This window comes from Oreochromis aureus, linkage group 16 (genome assembly GCF_013358895.1).
Source record: "Oreochromis aureus strain Israel breed Guangdong linkage group 16, ZZ_aureus, whole genome shotgun sequence".
Classification (NCBI taxonomy): Eukaryota; Metazoa; Chordata; class Actinopteri; order Cichliformes; family Cichlidae; genus Oreochromis; species Oreochromis aureus.
The window spans coordinates 8,944,389-8,969,901 of NC_052957.1; the positions used below are offsets into that span (position 1 = coordinate 8,944,389).

General features: G+C 39.8%; 1 long non-coding RNA gene across 2 annotated transcripts; it reads left to right on the forward strand.

Annotated features, from left to right (window-relative positions):
* The first annotated feature begins 876 nt into the window (after positions 1–876).
* Positions 877–6,622, forward strand: LOC120433468. Of its 2 annotated transcripts, none has more exons than XR_005608580.1 (4): positions 877–1,075; positions 3,350–3,497; positions 5,581–5,719; positions 6,513–6,622. It is a non-coding gene; the product is annotated as an uncharacterized LOC120433468 (long non-coding RNA). The 2 variants fall into 2 exon arrangements; XR_005608581.1 differs by lacking the exon at positions 6,513–6,622 and adding an exon at positions 5,850–5,959.
* Positions 6,623–25,513: the final 18,891 nt, after the last annotated feature.

Genomic DNA, 25,513 nt, shown 5'->3' on the forward strand with positions numbered 1-25,513 from the left:
GCAACTCATACGATTGAAATGCGAGCCGTTATGCCACCAGTGTAAATAATGTTCAATCATGCCTTTTTTTTACAGGGGGCTAAAGTCTCCGGGGTTCAGGGACAACAAAGATTTCTTTTCCCGACACACCAGACTTCGATTACAGTATCTGGACTTGATTACATTTGCAAAGGAAATTCATTAGTTGGCTTATCTGTCTAAAACAATCTCAAAGACTTACAGTGATCCTTTATTAAATTTGTCGGTCAGAAAAGCCTTTGGCTATGGAACGATTGTTTGGGAATTTGGGAGTGATCCGGATCAGGGATTTTCATTATTAAACGATGACTGTTAATTTCAGAGCTATGCCTAAAACAAAAACAGCAGCGATGGAGACTTAATTCTCTTTGTCTGCTTGTAGAATCAGAAAAAACAATCTACTGAAACATGAGATACTTGCGGTAGGGATGTGTCTTTAAGGCTTGACAGCAAAAGGATTGATGGAGGTTTGCACACAGCCCCACTTTCATTGTTCAATATACGTTACAGCTCACTATTTTATCAAGAATTTCACCGCACCACGGTGAACGCCCGCTCTAAAAATCATCTCACGTCTGACTCTGATCCCTTGTTTTAACTGGAAAATACATCACGGCGGCAAGACACAGCCATTCCCAGAGGCTGTATCTGATTCTTCTTTTTTATACTATATTTCTCTGTCTTCAAACATCCTCTCTCCCCCTCCGGTCCCACCCGACCCCTCTCTGTCTGGGGCAGAAAGCAGCCAGCGTGAATGACCTTCGTTCTGTCCAGCAATTTAAATTCAGCTCGTGGTTTTATGTTGAACTGCTGGATTCCACTCCCAGACCCCCATGACACATCATTATCTGCCTGGGATAGAGTGGGGATCACTGCCTCTTATCCATCGGATCACTGTAGCCCCCTTCACCCCGCTCTCACCCTCAGAGATGCGGCAGCCAACCTTGTGTCATGTAATGTAAGATATTTTATGGTGTTCGCCAAAAGGATTCAAGCGAGGGACCACAGATACTCGCTGCTGTTTACTGGAACGATGCAGCCACTGCACTGCTTGGGTGTAAGTTTTCACACTCCAAATTATTTTTCACACACTACTTCTGCATGTTGCCTTAATTTCTGTTAAAAATATAATGATATGGTGTAAGATGGCCTACTTTGTTGTTCGGATTAAGACTTCCAAGGGACTAAATCATTTTTATGTCCTGATAGATAAAATAGACTTCACAGATAGTATGCTTTTTTTAAGCTTAACTGGAGACAGAGGCTTCAACACAATAAAAAAAACTGATTTTCAATCAGTTTAGTTTGCTACTAATATTAAAATGTATTTAATTAATTAAAAAAAAATCCTCAACTGACTAGGAACTTCTTAATCTGATTTAAATTGAGTATAGTAAATTAGCCAATTTAAATTACATTGTAAGAAATACAGTTCAAACTTAAAAGAGTCAGTCCGTTCATCTTAGCCAGATGGCAAAGTGAGAACCAACAACCATCGGGTCAGTGTTTAAGTGCTGGATTCTAATGCCAGCCCGAGTTTACAGGAAGTCTGCAGCTTTGAGATGAGCCTTAGTGATGAATTAGCAGTGTTCATGGTAATTAAATCTCATGAGGAGGAAAAAGGTGCCCATCTGTAGATTACAGTATATAAGTAAGCATATAATGTACTGTAAATTCTGCAGCAGAGCATTGACAGCTGGGTGCAAGTAATTTACCATAAAATGCATTTACAACAACTTTACTGTAACTGAAAATTTGCAGCAATTTTCTGTCATTTTAATTACATAACTTTAATTTATAGCAAAGTTACTAACGTGTTTCCAGTACTGTATGCAGTTTGTGTGCAGTTTACAGGTACTAAAACTTTTTTGCTGTATTTATATTTGCAATATTTGTAGCACATGTTCATTTATAAAAATGTGGTTTTTTTCATGGATTTTTCTCTGTTTTAATTTACACTGTTGCAAGATTAGCATAGGTTATTAGTAATAACCATCGAAGCATAAATTTAAAATGTACCTGTACTTGTGTGTAAATGTAAAAAAAAAGTCACTATACTAAAACACTGTAATCCTCATCTAACCCCTGTGCCTTAAAAAAAAAATCACAATTATTCATAAACATCTGTTGTTAAAACATGCTTTTTAATTGGTGAAAGTACAAATTACAAATATGAATATATTGTGTATCTTAACTTGGTCTTAATGCTAATAACTACCTGTTTACCTGTCTTAATATCTACTACAGTAATGCAGGCCTCTTATCATTAGCGGACCTGAAATCAAATAGAGTCACTAAAGTTATACAAGTCACTCAGTAGGAAAGTCCATACTGACAGAGACAGGCTGGAAAAATATGCATTAGATATACAAATATAAAACCATTTTTACTGTGTTCAAAGTGTAAAAAAACAAACATGTGTTTCTGAAGTTCTGAAAAAGGCAATGTCCCCAACTGTAGAATACAGTATAAGTAAGTATTTAAGTAATAAAAGTAAATATAGATGTTGAATCGGGCAATTAGACTTTGACACATTAATCAGTGACTTTTCTGTGAAGAGCATCAGAAGACAGGTGTAGCTTTACACTCTTCACTGTCATTTGACGTAGAGCAAAGACAGTGTGTGGCTCCTTTATATGTATATGCTGTGCCGTACACGCTTACACAAAAATTTCATGCTCTTCACGAGTAGGAGGCGGTCCTGTGATTGCTATAATCAGTTCACGATCACGTGACACCAAACCAGCTGAGAAGTTCCACGTGGAAGCAAAGGAAAGAAAATCTGTAAGGAAACAAATCTGAAGTCACAGAGGCAGTATTACTAAAGCGAAGCAGGGGCCTGTTGAATAATTAATGCCACCGAACGTCAGCGTTGTTTAAAATTAAGCAGCGTGGGCTGCATTCAAGCTAATTCGAGCAAATCGCACTTTGATCCAAACTTTTTTTTTTTTTTTCAAAGAATGACAGCCTGAACACACAAGAAAATCAACATTCACGCCTTTTGTAGGATTTAATTAATACAGCAGGGAAATAATAAGAAGAGATTCTTCTGTATTATTCCCGATCAAAGCCGGTTTCATCTCCTTTAAATGTAAACAAAAGTCAGTCCTGTTCTTTATTAAAATTGCTTTGCCCTTTTGTCCTCTCTAACCATGAAGATAAATGCGTTACGGCGCGACATAATTGTGTTTACAGTTGGAGAACAAGCACTGGTTCTATTTGTCATTTATTTTTGATGAGTTTCTATTGCGTTCTCAGTTTTCTCATTACACGAGGCAATGAGAGCCCCCAGGACGAATCTGTGCTTTTCTGTGTTTAACTCTTGTTTCAGCAAAAAGGAAAAACCAGGGTGAGAAACTGGGAGGGAACACAGCCCACCACCTGTCAGTGATATCAGAATCAACAGGTGAACCCTCCACCCACGCACATCTCATCAGGATGAAGGCTGGTGGGAGCAGGGAGCTGTCTAGAGAGAGACGGTAAATGCTGATGAGGGGAAAAAAAAATCATGAAAATATGAAAAAAAGGATGAAAACATGCAATAAGGGAGCTCTATTTGTGGCAGCGGTGCCGTCGAGCACCCCAGGCTACAATTTTGGTCTTTCTGGAAAACAATGCAAGCAGCTAATTAAACACCTACGGAGTAAACCCGCTTGGGTAGCTGCATTCATGTGGGTCAGACATCCATCATCATACTGTGCTCCGCCACATGCCGCCCTCGCCATGGGAGCGTGGTTCACATTCACAACTCACCTCACCGCTGTCGCTTCAGAAGTTATGGCTCAGCGGGTCATACTTTGGCCTGTGGTTTCACTAGGCTGTATGCGTTTCTGTGTGTGATAGCGTTAGCTTAGCGATGTCACACTACTCCAGAGCCTCTTTGGAGACTGACCTCCCCCAGAAAACTTCATAGTTTGCTTGTGCAAGCTGTTTTATCGCCTACAGTGATGAAGTGACCTCCAGTGCATTTGGATATAAAATGTGCACTTGTGTGCAGAAGTGAATTCCAGTAACTTGCAATTAAAAGCATTTTAAATTGAGTTTAACTTAGGTTTAGGAAAAGTCGAGGCTTTAACTAACTCGGTCATTTTTTGTGTGAAAATTAAAGTGAATAATGAACTGAAAAATGGGTCCCAGATTGGACTCTAGTTTTCCAGTCAGAAGTCAACACATCTATGTCTGAAAGAAGACTTTTTTCCCCCTTTTTAAGTTGAAGCTGTTGGGTTTTTTGAAGACTTCTATAGGGCTGGATGCTTTTTGCAGTCAGATGACTGGTCCCCTGATTGCCATGAGAAACAAAATCAGGTTTAGGGAACTTAAACACTGGCTTCACTTCTCAGACTGTACTTCTTTTTAAATATTGCGTATGCAGGAAACAAACATATGTATGAATGTTTAAAGTTTGACAAGTTTAGATGTTAATTCCAGCTTAAATAGCCATTTATGAGCCATGAAGCCAGATATGGTGAGATGTTAAAGAAGCCACAAGAGGAACGTGAGAAACTAAAATGATCCCATTATCAGTGTAATCACTAAGTCTTAGGTTCGGTTTCATTTGACAGATAATGGCACATTTAGGACTACAGATCCCAGAATTCTTAGAAATACTCCTTGAACAGCTGCTTTTGGACATATAATCTAAAAGCACATGCATTCCAAACAGTTTAACTACAAGCTGTGACATGAATTATGATACAAAGTGAACCCTGTATACTGCCTCCATCTGTGAGAGTGACTTTATCACACACTGCAGCATTTTTCCTCCCCGGGAAACACAGCATATGTACCTTTACCTGTACTTCTCAGACAGATTGCGATCTAAACTGCACAGAAATAGCCTGAGTTGGCTGATACTTGATGCATTTGAAATTACCTGCCATTTTTTAAAAAGTAACCCTGTTTATGGTTGTCCAATTTAGGTAGATGTTGAAGAAATGCAGCTAACATCTGACAGGGATGACAAGCAGAGACGGTGGGGGGAACGTTGGGTGACACTAGTGTCTGATTTGTTGAGTATCTCAGTTCTTTGGAAGGAACATCAACAGCAGGACATGAACTTGTTTAATATTATGAATTAAACTTGGGATTTAATTTCTCAGAATTTTCTCAGAAACTGACTTTCGTGTCTGCAGGAACCATAATTAGTAGGATGGAGGTTAAACACAGCTTTACCTGTGGATGAAAGATGGTCTGACTCTAATGAACAACATAAATACTACAGAGAGAGTTAATTACAGAGTGTAAATACAATAAAAGGCTATTATTGAATGTACAGCATGAATTTTCCTGAGCATCACAACTTTAGCAATTATTTTCATTTATCACTTTAATTACACTAGCTTTTGGTTTTACTTTAAAAAATAAAAGTGTTTCCTCACAGCTTCACCATAACCAACAGAAATCATTTCCAACCCGGCTGAAATAACAAAGAAAGCTAAAATATTCCAGCCACGGGAGGACCAAATGTTGCTCTTTTACTCTTCACGTTGCAGACTTTGCATATAGCCTCTTTATTCCCCTTTGGCAGGTTAATTAAAGGATCGGTGCTATCGTGTGTTTTAGGAGTTCACTGGTAAAGGAAATACAAAAATATCAAAAGGATGACCGAAACCACGGGCACGCACGCTGACGGTAACCATCCTCTGCTCAGCTTTCTCTTCATCCAGCAAACTTTAGAGAAGTGGATATTGTCTTATTAAGAGTAAGTGCTTCACTTTCAATATTTTTCCAATCCAGTCTGCTATTTTTGGCTCCCAGATTCTGTGTGAGTGTTTCACATAATCATCTCTGGAGTCCCAGAAATCACTTGTTCTTTGTGCCGCGTTTCTCAGGTTTCTATTGCTCGGATTGGAAGCCCTCCACTGTTCTGCTTGCTTTTGACAGATCGCCTGTTCTCCTGCCCGAGTCTTTGTGCTTCGAGTTCTGTGTTGTCGAGTATTTCCCACCTGGAACCTTTTCTGTCTCCGCCTCCATTTTGCTGCCTGCTTTTGAATGCATTTGTTTCTGCTTGTTTTGTACTTTGACATTTGTGAGAAAGTTTTCTGCCTTCGTTTCTTCATCTTAAATTCCTCTTCCTCACTCTTAAACTGACTTTTCCTCTTTTTAAATGTGTTTCTTGTCCTCCCCCATTGTCGTCATGTAAAGTTTAATATCTTAACTGACAAAAATAATGTTGTTTTCCGTCTGGATGCCAGCAAAACTGTCACAGGAAAACCTTGTTATTGATATTATGGGACATTTCAGGAAGAGTTTGACAGTTTCCAAAGTGGTTAGGACGCACACAGCACCGTGCTCTGAGACATTTGTTGCATTTTATTTTCCTCTTTCTTTTCTTGCAACCTCGTTTCCTGTCGAATCCTGTCTTCTTGAAATCGGTAAAATCACCCTTATGGAAAAAACTACTAGATTGTTCAGTCACAGTAGAGAAAAATTACAGCAACTATAAAAAAAAATCATTGGTTATCCTGTAATTACATACATTTTTTTTTTTACAGATTACCGGTAATAGCTGTGCCTAGCTTATTGGCGAGAGAGTATGAGTGCGCAACACCCTCAACCTCTGGGCGACCACTGAATCACAATTGCTGAGGTCACCTGGTGGGAGACGACCTGCCTCCAAACAATTAGTGTGATTTGAACTGACTGCAATCACGTTAAGACAGATTGGTGAAAACGTGCAAACAATAATTTATAAACTCAAACAGATGCAATCTTCTAGCAATCTCAACTTAAGTAAGACTCAGCTGGTTGCCAACAGGTAGGATTCCAGTTATATTTCAATATAAAAACAATGTTGTTGAGTGTCTTCGTGATAAAGACACTCAGATAAATTGCATTTCAGCATCAACTACATCACTATTTGTGGAGAAATTTCTGTTTCTGTGAGGCTCTGGAAAGACTCTGAATCTAAGTAGCTAATGTGAATTTCTGTGAGTGTAGTCGGCAACAATTTTGTGATTTTTGGTAATTTAACACAGTTAATCGCTGTATTATCACACAGACATTACAAAGACCCAGACTGATGCCATGTTGACACACCAAAGTTGCTTCGGCTGACTGTGAGTTGTTGCAGACGTGGTTCATCACAAGTTTTTTGCACACGGTCACAGTCATTGGAGACTGCTGCATGACCAAAATTACTGTTTTCCCCTCTGTGACTGTAGCCTAACCTGACAAATATACTTCAACCTTATAATACTGAGACATTAAATAATTGCCAGAAGAAATGTATTTTTTTAAACTGGAGTTTTTTTTTAACCTTCTAAGAAAAATCATCTTTATCAAAAAGGAAAGTTTGAAGCCCAGTCCTAAAAGCAGAGTGTCTATCTCCTGAATCCAAACTGGTTCCACAGAAAAGGGGCCCGACAGCTGCAGGCTCTGCCTCACAGTCTACTTTTAGAAACTCTAGGAATCACAAGTAAGCCTGCAGTCTGAGAGAGAAGTGCTCTGTTAAGATAATATGGCATTATGAGGTAAAGATCCATAAAATGACAATATGTTGAAATCATCCTTTCTGTGCTTTAAGTGCCTGAAACTTCTGCAGTGGGTGTGCAGCCGTGCTTTGCAGAGAGACATTTCCTGTCATTTCTCTTGAGCTAAAATATATATATCTATTTTTTTTCCTTCCATGGTTCCAACATGAAATGTGTCAGAAACACCAAACCATTTTTGTGTTTCAGCTTCCTGCTGTGTATTTTTAGTCTTAGTATATCATTTTGTGCTTTTCGCTGATGAGTCTAAACTGGTCCAAGAACAAACACATGAATGATTCTTTGCTTGTTTGATCTGACACGGCTACACCATGCTAAGCGTTTAAATGTGCACAGTGTATTTATAAAGCACGGATAATGTCATCGGTAGGCGTCCAGTTGTGGCGATCTGATGTTTCTTTTTTTGTCCACTCTTCTCTGCCTCTGTCTGTGCATTCGAAAAAAGCCCCGAACCCCTCGGCGGGCGGACGTGGAGGCCATCATCAGTCATGGGTCGTTAGTTTGATCGTCCTTTCCATAATGGGGTCACTGTCACCTCGGCCTTTCATAATTCTCTAATTACTCTGTGTCTAGAGGTGGACTCTCATTAGCATGAAGCACAGAGACGAGGGTTCACAGCCCGACTGTATACACTCAGATTACTGACTATTTACTTGACCTGCCACATTAGTAAGATGCTGCTGTTGTGAAACTCTTTGAGGGCCACTCCACTCCATTTTCTCAAAGTAAGCCTCAGTGTTTCCAACAGAATGATCATTTTTGAGTACTAGCAGCATTGGGGGGACGTACATACTCTAATGATCAACACTGCAGTTCAATGCAGTAGAGCTGGAGTTGAAAAATCAACTTTAACATTAGACCTGGGTTAGCAAAGACTGAACTTTCAGAGATGTAGGGCATTGTCCTTTGCTGAAAATACTTTCTTAAATAAAATGGTAAATATAGCGATGACCCACCCAACTAAAGTTTATGTTTGAGAAACACTTCCTCTGTTTTCCCCAGCGTCACACTGATGCTGCTTTGAATTTGGTTGGTGTTTAGCTGTCGTTCCTCTCTTTGTTTCTCTGCACTCGCGGGTTAATCTTGCTTTCTGCTTCTGGCTTGTAGGTGTCAGGATTAATTAAGTGAAGTCAAATTTCCAGACAGTTGGTATTTAAGCTGATTTATGACACTGATGCATCTTAATATGCAAGTGGGATAATGTGTGACTCTCCTTGGTGACCCCTGTGAGAACAGAGTGGGTTATTATGGAAAAGGGACATAAATCTGTGGGTACAGTAACAGTGTGGTTACCTGACTATGAGCAAGTCCCTTAAATAGAACAGATTAGATGCAGGTTAGATTTGGGTAAAATTATTACATCTCTTCTCCTCCTCACAATTTAAAGGAACGAGGATGTTAAGGGTTTTAAGGGTCATGAAAATGGGGGACAAACAGAAATAATAAATATCTCATCTATTCCTCAAAGTTTATAGCTAGGTGTTTAAAATTAAGGACTAATATCAAAATGCAAACATGCAACTTTAACTTTTGGCACACTTTACAATATAGATGCTATTAAATGCTAATGGATTAGAGTAAAACTTTAAAACTTAATATCCCTGCGGGACAGTTTACAGACAGAAGTCCAGCTCCAACACATCAAACACAGATCTCCTGCATTATTTGATTATATTATATAAAATGCTGCTACTAAATTGCCAGTCACATAAAAATCATAAATGAATTAGTGGCTAACCTCCAAATATTCTCATTGTTGGCGGGTGGTGTTTTTTAATTAGAGCTGTAAAATGTAGAAAGCCATGAAAAAGAACAGGTAGTTGATATAACATCTCAATCTTATTCCCAGGGTGCCAAATATGAATGAAAGCTTTCTGTTGCTCTCATTGGGGATACACTATAGTGGATCATCTGCCTCCATCTCACCTTGTCCCTAGCATTGTCCTCTGTCATATCAACCCGCATGTCCTCCTTCATTAGATCCATGAACCTCCCTTGAGGTCTTCCTCTTTTCCTCCTGTCTGGCAGCTCCATCTTCACCATCCTTTGTCCAATAAATCCACTCTCCTCCTCTGCACATGTACAAACCACCTCAGACTTACCTCTCCAGCTTTGTCTCCAGACTGATCAATTTGAACTGTCCCTCTAATGCACTAATTTTTCTAGTTATGTCCATTCTGGTCACTCTCAATTAAAACAGTAACATTTTCAGTTCTGCCACACAAACTATGATCTCCTGATTGCCAAACTTCTGACCACTCGCATCCTCCAACAGCCTAATGTGGACAGATCTGCTAACTCTCCAAGTCTAATAATGCTTTGATTGGAGTATTACAGCAAAGGTTTATGTGACACCAGCATCATCTGACAGAAGATTATCATGAGAACGTGTTACATATAATATATATAAATCAAAGAAAAATGGGCGAGGTAAAAGGAGCATGAGACCTAAGCACATTTTAAATGGTAGTTATAGGAAGGCTTATTGTTGTCGGTTTATCTTGAGGTTAGCATAAGGAAACAAAAGGTGTGTGTGTGTGTGTGTGTGTGTGTGTGTGTGTGTGTGTGTGTGTGAGAGAGTGTTCAGCCTGGTGCCCCAGACTAAAAGAATTATCAGACTGTGTCAGGAGACAAACAGGATTATCTGTGTCTGTCTGTCTCTCACAGTCAATGACTCCATATATCCATGTATGATACTCGGCGGTTGCCATAGCAACCACTCACCGCAGTGCACTTTTCACTTCATGATTAGATTCGTGATGAGTTTCACTGAGTTTAACTGCTGGGATGTATCTGCTGTATTTTGCATTGATTGTATTGATTCCAGGTGCCCGGGTGGATGAGGCGACTAATCTGTGCAAGTTACATTAATCTGAATGAAACCTCGGCTGTCTTAAAACATTAGTAGGACCTGGAGGGTGGGGACCTTTCCATATTTCCTGACATATCTCCCGATTCAGTTGTAGATCTTCATGTTAAACATGGTCAAAGTTTTAAATAATGATCCTTGTGAGCTGAAAGCTCAGAGATCGTGGATATCTCTAATATGGTCATCTCAGACGCACACAGCTCTGGCTGAAGCCCCACCCTTTTCAAATCTCCTTATGAGGGGCAGCCAGTCAGAAGGGCTTCAGGGAGGAAATTGTGCTATTGGTGCTTTTGGAAAATGTTCTCATAATTATCTGATAAATAATGTCACAACAGACCACCTACTCTTTTTGCCGAGAATTCAACACTCCACCCTGTCATCTATGGTGCTTCCTGTTTCCTGTTTGGATGTCACGTTTGATCATACCAGGCTCTGGTTGCCTAGGTAATGCTCTAATGTTAGTTAGCTGTATCCTCTGTCTGTAAGTTTCCTACTTTATGTGATGTCCTTTGTCTGTTCTGCATGTTGCATTCTTCCTAATATAAGAAAGTCTGCAGGATCCTCATTGGTTAGGCACTTCTATCGCGCAACGCAGGTGAGAGGTTTAACTCAGTATTCGCCTACTTTGCACCAACACCCCTTATCATTGCTTGTCATTGGGTCAACGTCCGCATCCCTTAAGTAGGATTTTCTCTTGCTCCACAAATCCAACATGGTCTTGGCCAAAACACTATGTACTTATTCACAATGCAGTAGTTGGTAGCTGCATATTTGACTTGGATTCACTTGGGATCCAATCCCCGATGCATATTAAAATGACATGCATGTGGTCACCCGTGGCTATTCCGTCATTGAATTAACAGTCACTAACAAACTGAGGTTTTCATTAACACTCTGGATTGAGGCTGATTTTCAAAGCAAGTTAAATTGTGTTACCCTTGGCTCTGGGAGGTTATTTGTTCTGAAAATTATCTGATATTTTCAGACTAAATGTTAAATCTAGGTAATCAGCAAGCTAACAAAACAAAAAAGAAAATTGCATTCCTCATAATTTTGTTTTTAACCTGTTATAAGAATTCAAGGGCTTGTTGTTGACTCTTCATTAAGTGCCACTTTTCCTTCCCCTAACATTTCTCTCCTTGACTCCGCCACACTTGACAATGAAACATTTCTGCATAAAAACACTTCCAGGGACAAACTGCAAGATCTGCTTTTTATTTCTTCGGCTTAAATAATAAGTTGTTTCTGTATCTGCATTTAAGCAGTGAGAGTGAGTCCACATGAGTTTGAATTTTGATCAGTGATTTATTACCGAGCAAGAAACCTCTTCTCCTCCAAATTACCCAACAGAGGAAGACTTGTACAGGACAAACTGCAAAGACCAGCCAGCACTCAGTCAACCAGAAAACAGCCAACGCTAACAACAATCATTGCTTTCCATCTGCCAAAGGCGCTCTGTGCAGGAAACAAATGAGGTAGCTGCGTGTTGTGACACTACATCACCAAAACATGAGAAGAGGAAAATTCCTCTGGTGGTTTTTAGTCTCCTAGTAGACTCGCTCAGAGTAACACTCCCACCTATATACACTGCAAACACACAACAACCGATGCTGCACACACTCATGGGCGCACTTCGAGGACATTTATCATGTTCAATTACCTTCAGCTGGGATTTAGAAACAAATCAGTGCCAGGGTTTCAAACCACACACACACCTCCCGGTGAACCTTAACTTAGAGCTGGACATTTTCCTGGAACGGACACATCTCTCCCCTCCACACGCTCACTACTCTTTCTGTCTTTGCTGCTCCTTGTCTGGAGGTCCAGCATGTCTCGAACACATGAAATTACATTCCTCTTTCTCTAATGGGAAACACATTATTCAGGTATGAGGAGAAGCTGGAAACAGGGGAAAACTTTGGAACCCGTTTGCCTTAACAGTGTTGATTCCCGCATCATTAGATAGTTCCTCCTGCTCTTCCTCCCACATGTTCACCTCATCTAGATACAGTCAATGAAAGGCTTATGGTACTTTAATAGAAGTGTGGATAGAATTATATGAGCTGTCAATCATGGCTTTGTACTGACAATATGTTTGTCAGCACTTCAAGAAGGATTTTATTGGAGGCCTTTCTAACTTTTTATTGTCTTAACATCCACATGGCCGATGGTGAGCTACCTAGGTTTACAGCTACAGTCGAGTTATGCTTTAATCACATGGCAAATGGTCAGTCTCTCAGAAACTACAAGATGTTATCTTTCAAATAAAGTCTTAAACCTTCATTTTGGCATCACAGTTTTTCTGGTAAGATTTTGTATTTGGGAGCAGAAATACACAAGAATTCGGTAAAACTCTAGATAAACCCTACATGTGTTTCCAGTGGTCCGGTGCATGCTAAGAGGTTAATGATGTCATCAGAAGGATCCAGCATGTCAGTTCTCTGTGTTTTTCTCTGTCTTTCAGCTCTAAAGCAGCAGGACAACATAAATACTGACCTGAATGTCGTCCCTTCTGTACAGCCAGAGGTGCTGATCATTAAGGCCGGCCATAAAAGGATAATTTAAGGACAAACGCACTCAACTGTGCGGTTGTTTGGCTTATTCTTTGGCTTATTCATCTTTGAAATCACATGGTGGCTGATTCTGATTGGGCAATTAAAGCTTTAACAATACGCACAACAATTAGAGAGCAATATGCACAAGTCCCAATCGTTTAGCTTCATTTAATCCGACAAGCTGGCAACAATAGAGAAAACTCACTCAACGTCTCTATTAGGGAGTGCTCTCGAGCTGGTTTCCCTTCCCAGTGCTCTATCTGCAGAAGTCAGGTGGGAACAGAACAATAGCTCTCGTGATTGATGGACCTAAAACCAAAATGGCTGGAAAGGCCTAGGAGAAAAGTGATAATTGCGTTTTAATCTTGGTCATCTGGGGGAATTCAGAAGGCGAAGGCCATGCTGGTGTCCACCTACCCCTAACTACAGGCCAAGGTCCTTATTATGGATCCAGTATTAGTGAGGACTCTTTGTCTTCTATGTTGGGAACAGATTGTAATTAAAACTACAACAGGTATGCTAACTGCTTCTAACGAATTTCATAAAAAAGGACAGACTGGACAAAGTGCAAAGGAAAACACACAGGATGGCTGGTGGATTGTGATTAGAGTTGCATTTCTAAATGTGGCATTTGCAGCTTTTTGTGTTTGTAGAAATTACTTTGGACCATCTGGCCATTTCCTTCTGATAAAGTGTTCAACACCGCATGAGTACATGGTGTTTATACTCTAAGTACTATACTATAAGTACTATACAGCAGACATACTAAGCCTGAGGCAAAGGAAGGTTTCATTCCAGCCTTTACTGAATGATTTTTATCCTTTTATAGTTATTTAGGTTTGATTTTTGAAAAAAAAAAATCCAAGTGAGCTCCAAGTGAAACAAAATGTGTTACTGTTAATATGTTCAGTCCGCTTATTGGCCAGATGTGTCTGGGGTGGGAGCGAGGAAGGCGCTGTGTAGTGGACTAATGGAGAACACTGAGAATTTAGGTTCATCTAGGTATCGTTCCACATCCCAGAATACAAAGCTACGTGGCTATGGAAAATTTTTAGCTCAAACGTACACCTGGTAGTTGGTTCAGATCAGGGTTGGAGCAGATTCACACCAAAAATGAACTTCACTGGAGTTCATTTGGAAGTGCACCAAGACCACCTCCAGAGGGTCTCAGTACAGTTGTTTCGGTCTACACCCGAGTGCAAATACTATGTTCACACCTGCACAAACGAACCACAGCAAGGGAGAAAACAAGCCCCAGATCGATTTAAAAGGACTAAACACCACAGGTGTGAAAACACCCTTAAAAATTAGAATTGGGGGATGAGTTTGAAATTATTTTTAATTGTCTCTATCCACACAGGGTCAAAATTACACGTGCAGACATAAAAGTGCACAAACACACCCACTAATATTTAGTTAAGTGTCCCTTAGCAAGTTACAGCTCTACCAGAAACTTGTGGTAGCCATCAGCAAGCTTCTGGTGTAATTCTATTGATGACTCATTTGGCAGAATTAGGAGAGTTCATTTAAATTAGTTGGTTTACTTGCACGGACCTGGCTTTTAAGCATAGGCCACAAATTTTAAATAGGGTTGAGGTCGGAGCTTTGGGAAGGCCATTCCAGGAGCGTAATTTTTCCACCTTGGAAAAAAAAACAAATCATTAAAAGCTCTAAATTCCCATGACCTTCATGCCCATCATGGCAAACTTTTAATCATATATATGCTGGAATATCATATTATACAAACATTTGTGTGGCATGAAAAATGTGTTTAAAAAGTCTTAAATTTAACTTGATGAACACAAACATCCAACTTGTTTTCATATCTAAGTCAGCCTTGACCAACCACAATTCAAAGCTGCTCCAAAACACAGACAGAATGATGGAAATCTGTGTGGCCCACCTGTTAGATTGATCAAAAACAAATACAGAATCCTCCATATTATTGTTAATTCATTAATTTGAGAAATGCAGCCGTAAGTAGGATCAAGGAAGGGGAGACGAGAGGAAACCAGATGTTGTAGGAGCAGGGTGGGAACACGAGATAAATGAGGTCAGACTGTGGAGCAGGAGCAAAGAAAAGAGAAAACATGAGAGAAGCAAACAAAATCCCGCGAACGCAGCTGCAACCGTGGAAAAGCTCTCACTGTTGTTCCTGCTCGCCACAACTGAATTACCACATGTGGCAAATTGATGATGATTGAATAGGTACAAGCCAGCTGTTACTGAGGGACTTCCGATCAGTTTCACCTTTGGATTGAACTCTTGGTCTGAAATCCATTCCCAGCCTGCACATCAACAATTGAACGCATTTAAACCAATGACTTGAAGTGAGTGCAGGTGAGGAGATGAGCTCTTATTTGAAGATGGGAAGATATGTGTGACTCTTGGAGGGATTTGCACTTGTGGCTTTAATAGAGCCAGGAGTGACCATATTTAGATAATAATTATTAGTATCTTAAATCTTTGTTAAAGATTATTATTGTAGACACATCTACTAAATTTCATTATATTTTCCTCGCCTACTTCTATTTTATTTCTCTAAATTTCAAATTGACTATTAAGTATGAAGTTTGCTTTTTTAATTTTATTTAGCACTTGAGTCTTGCAGGGTCTGTATAACTGAGTTGTTGTTTTAGAATTTATTTTAGGCTTAATTTCTCCTTAAATTACATTTTGTATGACTTTTATTTTGTTTTATTTTTTAAAGGTATTTTAATAAATGTTCTACAAGTACACTTAATTACTATGAAGGTTTCAGCTAACAAATCCAATGCAAGCTGGAGCCATAGACCGTATGAAACCACCACACAGAGACAAATACCTTATGATTAATGCTCAGTAACATCCATAAAAATATGTGGGGAATCTATAGCTATAGAGTCCCGTTTTTTATTATTTTTTTTGTATTTAAATATATTTAATTCTGCTGTAAAGCTTTGAAGCTGTAACATTTTAACATTGAACTCTACAGGGACTGACTCATTGATGGAGCCTCAAGTGGACATCAGAGGAACTGCATATTTTGGCTTTTTAAAAGAAGAAGAAAACAAAAGCCCATGTAAATACTTATTCTTACTATTCTTCTAACTATACCAAAGACCTTTTCTAACTCTGACTGGACACTGGAGCATTTTCAAATTTCAGGAGGAGTTAAAACAGCTGAAAGGTGAAGTAGAAAAGTCCAGCAAGATCAAAACTCGTATTATCATATTTTATCATATATTATCATAGATCACATTTTAACCTGCCTATGCGCATAATATTTTTTTTATTGCAGTTACCTTTGCCTCAGTTACCATCAATATGACCTGACTAAAGTGATTTTCAGCTCTGGACTGTGAAATAATTTTTGTAGCAGAGAAAAAACAAAACAAAACAACTAATCTGGTAGAAATGTTGGTCAGGTACACATCCTCCCAGATGGCTGCAGTGATCAGACATTTTAAGGTTTCTCTTTTCAAAAGAAAAAAAAAGAAAAGGAGGAAAGCCAAACATGAGACACGCCATATTGTAACATCTGGGAACCCGTGTTGAAACAATGCCCCCCTCCCGTCAGTCCTCCCTCGCTCCCCCCTGTGGACCATTAGGAGACTGATGAGTGAACAGTTAGCTGGATCAACTCAGCATGTCTGCTTCTACTGCTCGCTCTTTAATCATTCCTTATCTCCGCTGACATTACCACATCTCAGCCCCTCTCTCTCTTCCTGCCTCTCTCACATTCATCTAACACCCCCTTCCCTCCTCCTCCTGCATGCTGTTCATGGGTGGTGCTCTGTTTTGTTTTCAGGCACAGGACAACACAATTCGGTGCCATCGTTTGTTGTGTCTGGAAATGGAGTGAAATGCCAAGGAGTGATAAATGCTAGCTGCGGATAGGTTGGATCTGAGTTGTTAGGTCTGAGCCAAAATCATCATCATCTCATGAATCAGACGTTGCTCTTTAATGACACAGCGGAAAATATTTGCTTTCTTAGGCTTCAGTCTCATGTTCAGGCCTTAAAAACATCACAAAAATAACCATAAATAGTTTCTTTAACTTTATAAGTGAGAGACATGGTACTCAAAAAAATCTTGAACTGTAATCTGACTCTAAACCAGGCAAATAATTCCCTGTACAGTGGAATGCTGGAAGGTTATGCTGGAAGACTCATCCACGACCCATATTCAGTTTTCTGGCTGAGGGAAGAAGAGTTCTCGTCCAAGATTTTACACTGCATGGCCCCGTCTGTTAGGCCTTCATTGCGGTGAAGTTGTCCTGTACTGTTAAGAGAAAAACAGCTTCAAAGAAAAATGTTTCCACCTCCGTGCTTCACTGTGGGGGTGGTGAACTTTGGGTCATGCTCAGCATTTGTCTTGCAAAAACACGGTGACTTGTGTTGATGCTAAAGAGCTTGTTTTGATTTCATCTGACCGTAGCACTTTTGCCCAAGCCTTCTGTGAATCATTTAGACGTTCACTACCAAACTCAAGACGGGCCTGTAAATGTGCCTTGTTGACCAGATTTCAATCCAACACTTATCCACTACATCTTTTCTACCAACAGCTGTCATTTTCTCATCAAAGTTCTTGCTGATGGTTGTGTAGCCTATTCTAGACTTCTGGAGGTCTGTTTTTGTCCCTGATTTCCTTTAAAAGCTTGTTGTCTTGCCCATGGTGCTGAAGAGTTGCAAATATAAGACACTGATTCTGTAGACATGTGTCCTTTATACACATAACAACTGAAGATCAGAAGTATTTATACATAATTGTTTGAGTGAATGCAATCTGTTGGAGCCTAAATTCTGGCAGGGTTCTAGGAGATCAAATACTTATTTCACTCGATGATATGTAATTAAATGTCTAAATTTTTAGTAATGTGGGGTTTTTTGTGTCTTTTTTTGGTTGATATTCTGTCTCTCTCCCTTAAAATAAAACTACTACTACTAAAAAGAAAAAAGAAAAGAAAGAAAGGAGAGATTCTGGTCCTTGGTGCAACCTTCACTTCATCCTCTGCCTGAAACAAGCTATTTTATCCCTTTCCCGTTTTAGGCCACAGTGTCTTCTGATTGGCTTCCTGTTGTTAGAGACTTGGACAATGGGTGGGTGGAGCTTCTGAGCCTGAGATGACCATATTAGGCGATCCCCCCTCTACATGACCTCATAAAGATCCAAGAGTAGAAAAAACAGAGCATCTGGAGCAGCAAGAGCCTCATGCAGCTTCTTTGTATGTACACTAACCTCATCATATGAAACTCTGCTCATCTTTAATTTGAACTTACATCAGTGGAACAGGAGATACATGACAGAGAATAAGGAAAAGCAGAATAGATCCAGACAATAGATCAAGACAAATGTGACTGCTGCCTGGGTGATATTTTAAGATATTTCAGGGTGGTATAATTCATCCTGAGATTAAAATGAATCAAATCAATTTATGTTTCATGGATGATAATAGCCATACAGAGCTCGTGACCACGCAATATTTTCTCACAAATGTTTGCAGGAGGTGTCTACTTTGGGCTTATTTTCTCAAAAAATATCTCACAGCTTATTGTAGAATAAATGGAATTTCATACCGGATTATCTGTTGTTCTGTACTTTTCCATTAGCGTCAAACCTTCAGGTCTTTCTTGGTGAAGTTCATTAATTCATATCTCTCTATTGTCAAGCTTCATCTCCAATTACAATATGCCAGGGGAGCTTTTGATGCAGGCATCCCTTGAAGAAACTGTCAATATCAATATAACCATAATCCTCTTGAATTTTAATATTTTCATTACAGCACAGCATCCATGCCACACTGGTTTATGTATTTTTTTTTTCCGTTTCTTTCCATGGTTTACTTTTGTCTCTGATTGTCTTTGAACAACTTTCATGGAATCAATCCCTCCTCTTTTTCGCTTACCGTTAGCGTCTCTTCCCCTCAGGAGGGATGTCATGAGTTTAATTGCCGCCAGGTGACGAGGAGCTTGGAAAAACAGAATTAACCTTGTCAGCCCAGAGCCATCCCTCTTCCTCTCCTCTATCCGATGCATCAATTAAAGTTAAGCCACCGTGGCCCCCTGGTTTCAGCAGGCTCACAGTCAGGTACACAAAGAAAGGTGGAGAGGTACAGTAGAGAGGAGGAGGAGAAGAGGGATTTACAGGGGAATGGACAGGGTGGATGAGAGAAATGAGACAATGAGCCAAGGAATGATAGACAGTTAGACTTGGCAGATAGACTGGCGAAGGGATAAAGGGGGATTCAGCTCTAGCAGGATTAGAAAGGAAGGATGATGGCACAAAGGCAGAGAGTAAGAGGGTCAAAAATGTGAGAGAGATGGAAAGAGATATGCATGCCGGTGAGAAACGGGGTAGAAGGCAGGGATCTGGAGGAAGAAAGGGAGAACAGGACAAAGATGAGGATGAACAGAGATCATTCATATTGTGAGTGAAACGTACCGAGGCCACAGGAGGGTTTTCAGCCACCTGTTTGAAGACGGAAATCAGAAAAGACTAGAAATTCTAAAAAATGAATTGGATTGAATTTGTGGTATTTCCGTGTACTTGGGGGAAAGACACAACGCATCACATCAAATTAAACAGAATCTCGGTATTAAGTGAACCCGGAGCTTATGAGATACCTGGGCTGTGGGACGGTTGACTTTTGAACTAAGGAGCTAGCAAGCTAAATGATTGCAGGTTGCAAGATATATAGCTAATTTGCTACCTGTTATGTTAACCCAGCAGCATTTAATAAAGCTGAACAGGTGGCCTTAGAACCAAAGCCTATTTAGAGGATACATTTTAATTCCTATTTATCTCACTGTACAGAATCTGGCTGCAGAGCATAGGCCTAAAATAAGTGCAACATTTTTTGCACACTTTAGATTTCACAAGTTTTTCTTACAGTCAAGCTGATTTTACCCATAAAATGGCAAAATTCGGGCTAATGCATGCTGATTGGTCAGGATTTATAATAGGACACCCATTTCCAAGCATTAGTGAGATGTTAGAGGCGCAGTGATTTCCAACAACAGACAGCTGTTTGAAATAACTGTTTCCACTGTATCACAAATATTTTGGTCCATGCTGGACCTTCTCTTGAATCAGGAAGTCCAGAGAGTAGCAGTCCTCCAGTAGTTGTAAGGTCTTTGATGGTAAGTTCTGTGTTTTCACTGAATGAATTATAAATGGACATAGTACAAAGACAACATGTTAGATTTTTTTTTGAAGACGGCACAAGAGGAAAAATAGACTGCAAATGTTGGGTACTAATTATAAATCTTATAGAAAAGATGAACATAGTCTTCACAATGGCACTTACTGGTTTTGCTCTAGTCTAAACCCTACCCTAATAATCCTCTAAATTAACCATAAAAGGGCTGTTATTTACAAAATGAACATCACGTTTTATTATACAAGACTTTAAATTGGTAATTGAGAACATAAAATCATCAGGAAAGTCTCCAAAAGTTGAATCTGTTCATCTGGACGTAGCGTTTTGTGGGAGAAACGTTTCGTCACTCATCCAAGTGACTTCTTCAGTCTCAGCTGACTGCAGGTTTCCCCAATCTTATAAACAGTACATTTGCATAATGACTGAAACCAGCCCACTGAAGGAACAATGGGCTGTGAGGTCAGTTCCTTAATCATAATTATGCAAATTCCCATGACCATTGATCAACAATCACTGACCAAAACCCACTGATCAAAGAACACTGATCAATGGCCATGAGTACCATTCACAGAGAGTTGGGGAACGGCTGCAATCACAGCATTGTAAGATGGTGACAGATGTACCTTTAGGCCCCCTCCTCGATTCAGAGATGGTCTTTCCCTTTTCACGTAAATGGCCTCCTTGACTCCGCGCTCAAACCAGCATTCTTCCCTGTCCAGGATGTGTACATCCTCATCATTGAAAGAGTGTCCACTGGCCTGTAGGTGTAAATAGACTGCAGAGTCCTGGCCTGATGAGGTTGCTCTTCTGTGTTGTGCCATCCGCTTCGCTAGAGGTTGTTTGGTTTCCCCGATGTATAAATCCTGGCAATCCTCCTGGCACTTAACAGCGTACACTATGTTACTCTGTTTGTGTCGGGGGACCCAATCCTTGGGGTGGACCAGTTTTTGGCGCAGCATATTTTGGGGTTTAAAAGCCACAGAGACCCGGTGTTTAGAAAAAATCAGGAAAGTGTTCACTGAGATCACAGATCAGAAATTGAAAAATACAAACAGTCAAAGTTTGAACAGTTAATATGCTGTCTTTTTACTGTTTTCAATTAAGAAAAAATAGACTCTAAATTATTTGAAAATTTTTGGTGACCTTTCCACATCATCCCGACTTTATTGGAAACATGATTGTGCAATCAGCAGGCTTTAATGGATCTGAACCATTTAATGGATGGCATTTTGACATCCTACAAGTATTTAATGCAATATTCATTTTTGGCAGCATCAGCTTGAGCATACTGGTTATTGTGCGTGTCGTCTCATTGTCATACAGAAGGAAACAGAGGCGCTGTTCATGGTATTAGGAACACCTGTGCTGCGACAAGTGTCTTCCGTGAAAACGATGTTATGGAGGAGCAACAAGGATGAATTTCTGTAATTCTTCACCTTCCTCATTCACAGTGCGAGTGCAGCGGTTTGTCTTGGAAGGCACAATGCTGTTTGTGTTGGCTTCACCTGTCCTCACAGTGCTGTCTTTGTGTGATCCTCGAGACCTGTGACGCCAGGCCTGTGCAGCCTGACAGCGCGATAATGGAGCACACACACACACACACACTGAAACACACTTTTACGCACTCGTACACAAAGGAGCTCAGAGCTTTTAGTGCCTCTCGGTTACAACCCTCTCACCATCTCCAGTAGCATTCTTATCACCTGCCCCTTTCTCTCTCTCTCACACACACAAACACACAGACACACACACAAACACACACTCTGTGGGTCTTCACTCTACAGGTGTGCATTTGGGTGCAGGTCACATTTCATTTCAGATGTTCGCTGTCAGATACTTTCCCCCATAATTATACTAATGCAGGTGGCCAGCTAAACAGTCACAATATTATCCAAAAAGAAGACATATTTGTTTGAAAGGAGCTTAATGAACTTCGGGAGCCTTTTACTGGGAATTTAAAACATTTTACAGCTTTTAACAGTTGGCGTCACAGCGTGGGTCAGTTGGTCTATGGCTTTGATGGTACCTGCATTGCTATTCCATTTACCTCACATGTCCCTGTGTCAGCTGCTTTTATATTGTTAATCAAACTTCTGTTCAAAGGATATATTTGCTGCTTTTCACCAAAACATACATTTCCCACAATGCCGCATACACACATTTAGACACATCAGTGCTGCCTGCAACACAACATTAAATATGGACATATCTACAGACTTTTTTGTCTAAGCTTTTTAAGATTATCTACGATGGCGTATTACGGCCACAACTACCATAATGTCCATATTTCAACTTTTCTTGAAATAGTATTTCAACCTTTTTCTCAAAAATGATCAATAATAAATTTTTTTCTTAATGTGGCTATAAAATACGGAGGGCCAGAAGAGCCACACGCATCAAAATAAAGAATTTATTGCTTCAATAAGGAATTGTACAATAAAATATACGTTAGTCAATTAATTTACGAATTCATTTTTAATTCTTTTACTTATTTAAACATCACTAAAATAATTTATTTCACTTTTAATTTGTATTGTAAAAAAGATTATGAAAATCCATTTTTTAATTTGGAATTTGAAAATGTTTTCAAATGAGGTTTCATTGAGAGTTTAATTCTTCAGTTTTCAATTTCAAGTATTTATTAATGGATTAATTCATTCATTCATTTTGAAATATTGATTTATTAGAAGTGTTTTTGTTTTAGTTTAAATAATAAATTACTTTAAGCTAGTTTAGAAATTTGCCAAAATACCATGATGAGGTAATTCAGAGGTCAGATCCCCTTTCATATTCATTTTATTAATCCCACTCTAAGTATTTTGTATTTTTAGTACTAATAATAAACTAATAATAGGCTGTATCTTAACGGCAGTCATGGTATCTAAAAGCCATCATGGTGTCACGCATTGGTTTGAAGTTAGCATTTTGAAGTTTTGTATTTTGGAGCCAAAAGTGACAATGCTTGATGAAGGACTGAAAAAAATACAAGAAAGCTTGGTCAGCAAGCTTACACGCAGAACATTCAAATAAAATCATAGAATTTCACTCTCCAAAACTGGAGCGTAGACTTCTTGGATAGTCTTTCGGTACCTTTAACAACACAGCAGCCATAATCTTGATCAGTTAATTATAATAAGGTGAAGCTGCCTATGTTCCTATCCACCTGTTTATCATAGAAGCCTTTATGAAATAAAATATTTGGAAGAAAAAAGCTGTAAGGTCATTCATCTCAAATTAGCAAATTTTCTTAAACATTTCTGGGTTTTTGTTTCTTTTGCACATTCAAATCTGAAGCGGTGTTTGAATACGAATATCTGAAAAACCATTAGAGATAAAAGCCCGAAATTTTCGTTGCCCTTTCTTACCAGTAACATGAATGATGATTTGTAATTTGAAATAGAATGACCCTATAGAGACCATAACTTGTTTTTGTATTTGGGTGTTAACGTGTTTATTTCTGCTGCTTTTAACACTTCTGCACTGACTTAGAATTCTACTTGCTGCTAATTAGCAAATGTTAGCTAATCTTTGAATATATTAGTAAGCTAAGGTTGTGACCATGGTAAGGAATGCGTGCAATATGTGCTATTTAGCTAAGTGAGAAAACAGAACCACACAGAGCTGCTAGTGCACTGCTTATGAGTCAAAGTAAGTCAAACTTATGAAGTATGGTTTTTGGTATTGAACCCATGAATGTGGTGAAGTCTGGAAGGGTTAGAGTCCAGCGTGGCGTGACCTGCTTCTTCTGTTTTTCATTGTCTAGTAAGCTTCTGCATGAACTCTGCTTCCTCATCTCATGGAGTTTGTAGATGTTGAAACCGGTGCAAAGAAAACTCTGTGAAAGGTAAACTTAGGATGTATTTCCAAAATGAATTTTGTTGATAATTCTTGTGAATTGTTTCTAGATGAGGAAAATCTGGTTCCCTAACAAAGCTGAATGAATGGTTTCGCTGTGCCAAATCATGCACATCTGGTCTGCAAGCCACATTCTCTTTCGGAAGTATTACGGTTATAAACAAAGATAAATTCCCAACAGACATCTGCTGAGTTATGAAATGTCACAGTTTGTGTTTCTAATATGTATTTGACTTTTTAATTTGCATGGTTAAAATAACGGCATGAGAAAGAAAACTAAATACGGCAGGAAGAAGCAAAGGTCGCCATATCATGTCAGCTCAACCGTCCAGTGTACATTAATTAGCTTAATGTGCTTACAAGTGCATACATTAGACCAATTAGCTCGTTAAAATATGTGAATGGGGACGAGTGATGAAGCGTTTAGTGACACGCAGCCATATGTGCTCGCAGCAACCGCAGCAGACGACTCTCACAGCAGGGGGGCAGCTAGGTGCGTCAGTTCAGACGAGAGCTAATTAAATAAAGAAGCTAGTGTGGCTGTTATCTTATCATCACGTCTCTCCCAATTACCCGATCTTCTCCTTCCTGTCCCTCCTCCCTGCCTGTCCCTTTTTCCGTTATGACTTAATTTGTCCAATTCCCCCTCGAGTCGCTCTCTAACTATGGGAAAATATTTGAGCAATAATGGCGCCTGCTTCCTTGATGTTTTGTGTAGTTGTCAGCTCGTGCACCGAGGGGCTCTGAGGCCATGATTTAGTCAATGCAACCTCCCCCCTGCTGCCCTCCCTGTGCTGCCCGCTCACCCTCACTCTGTAGCACTTAACTAACTTTCACAGGCTGATAAAAAATAATTGCTGCCCCAAGGGTGGGGGGCTCCAAATACATTAGCACCACAAAGAGAGGAGCTGGGATCACATTACAGAGAGCACTGACACTATATTGTGCAGCCTGGAGAGAGGAAAGAAATATCGGGTCAGACACCAGTGCGACGGGCGTGCCCGAGTGCACGCGCTCAAATCGCGTGAACGGCGCCACAAGATAGCGTCAGTACAGAGGCAGAGAAAAAGGAATGCACTCAGTGTTTTGTTTTTTTTTTTATTCGCCTGTTCTTGTATTTCTGTCTGTGTGTCAAAGGACCTCATCTGCCGCCATGCTCCATTGCAGACCAATAAGACGGGGGTGCAGGAAGGTGAGGGGGTTCTGTGTTGGGGACGGAGTCAGGAGAGCGTGACTCGGCTGCAGGAAAGCTCTGCTTGTGAAAGAGGAGATGGAGGAGCTTGCTGAAAGGCCTTTAGCTGCTGATCCCATCCTGTTGTGTGTGTGTGTGTGTAAATGTGTGCGCATATGTGTGTGCGTGTGGTGGTCTATCCAGCAGCTGCACCCTCTCCAGACACCTGTAGGACTTAACACGCCTGCTTGTCTTTTCTGAAGCACGTTCCACTGCTCTTAACCTCTTAACATCCACAAGGTCACCAGTGACCCATACAGAGTTTGCTTTTGATTAAGTCACATGGTAAAAAGGTAAATATTCAGAACGTAAAGATGTTACCTCTGAGATGTGGTCTTTTCTTGCATTTGGGCT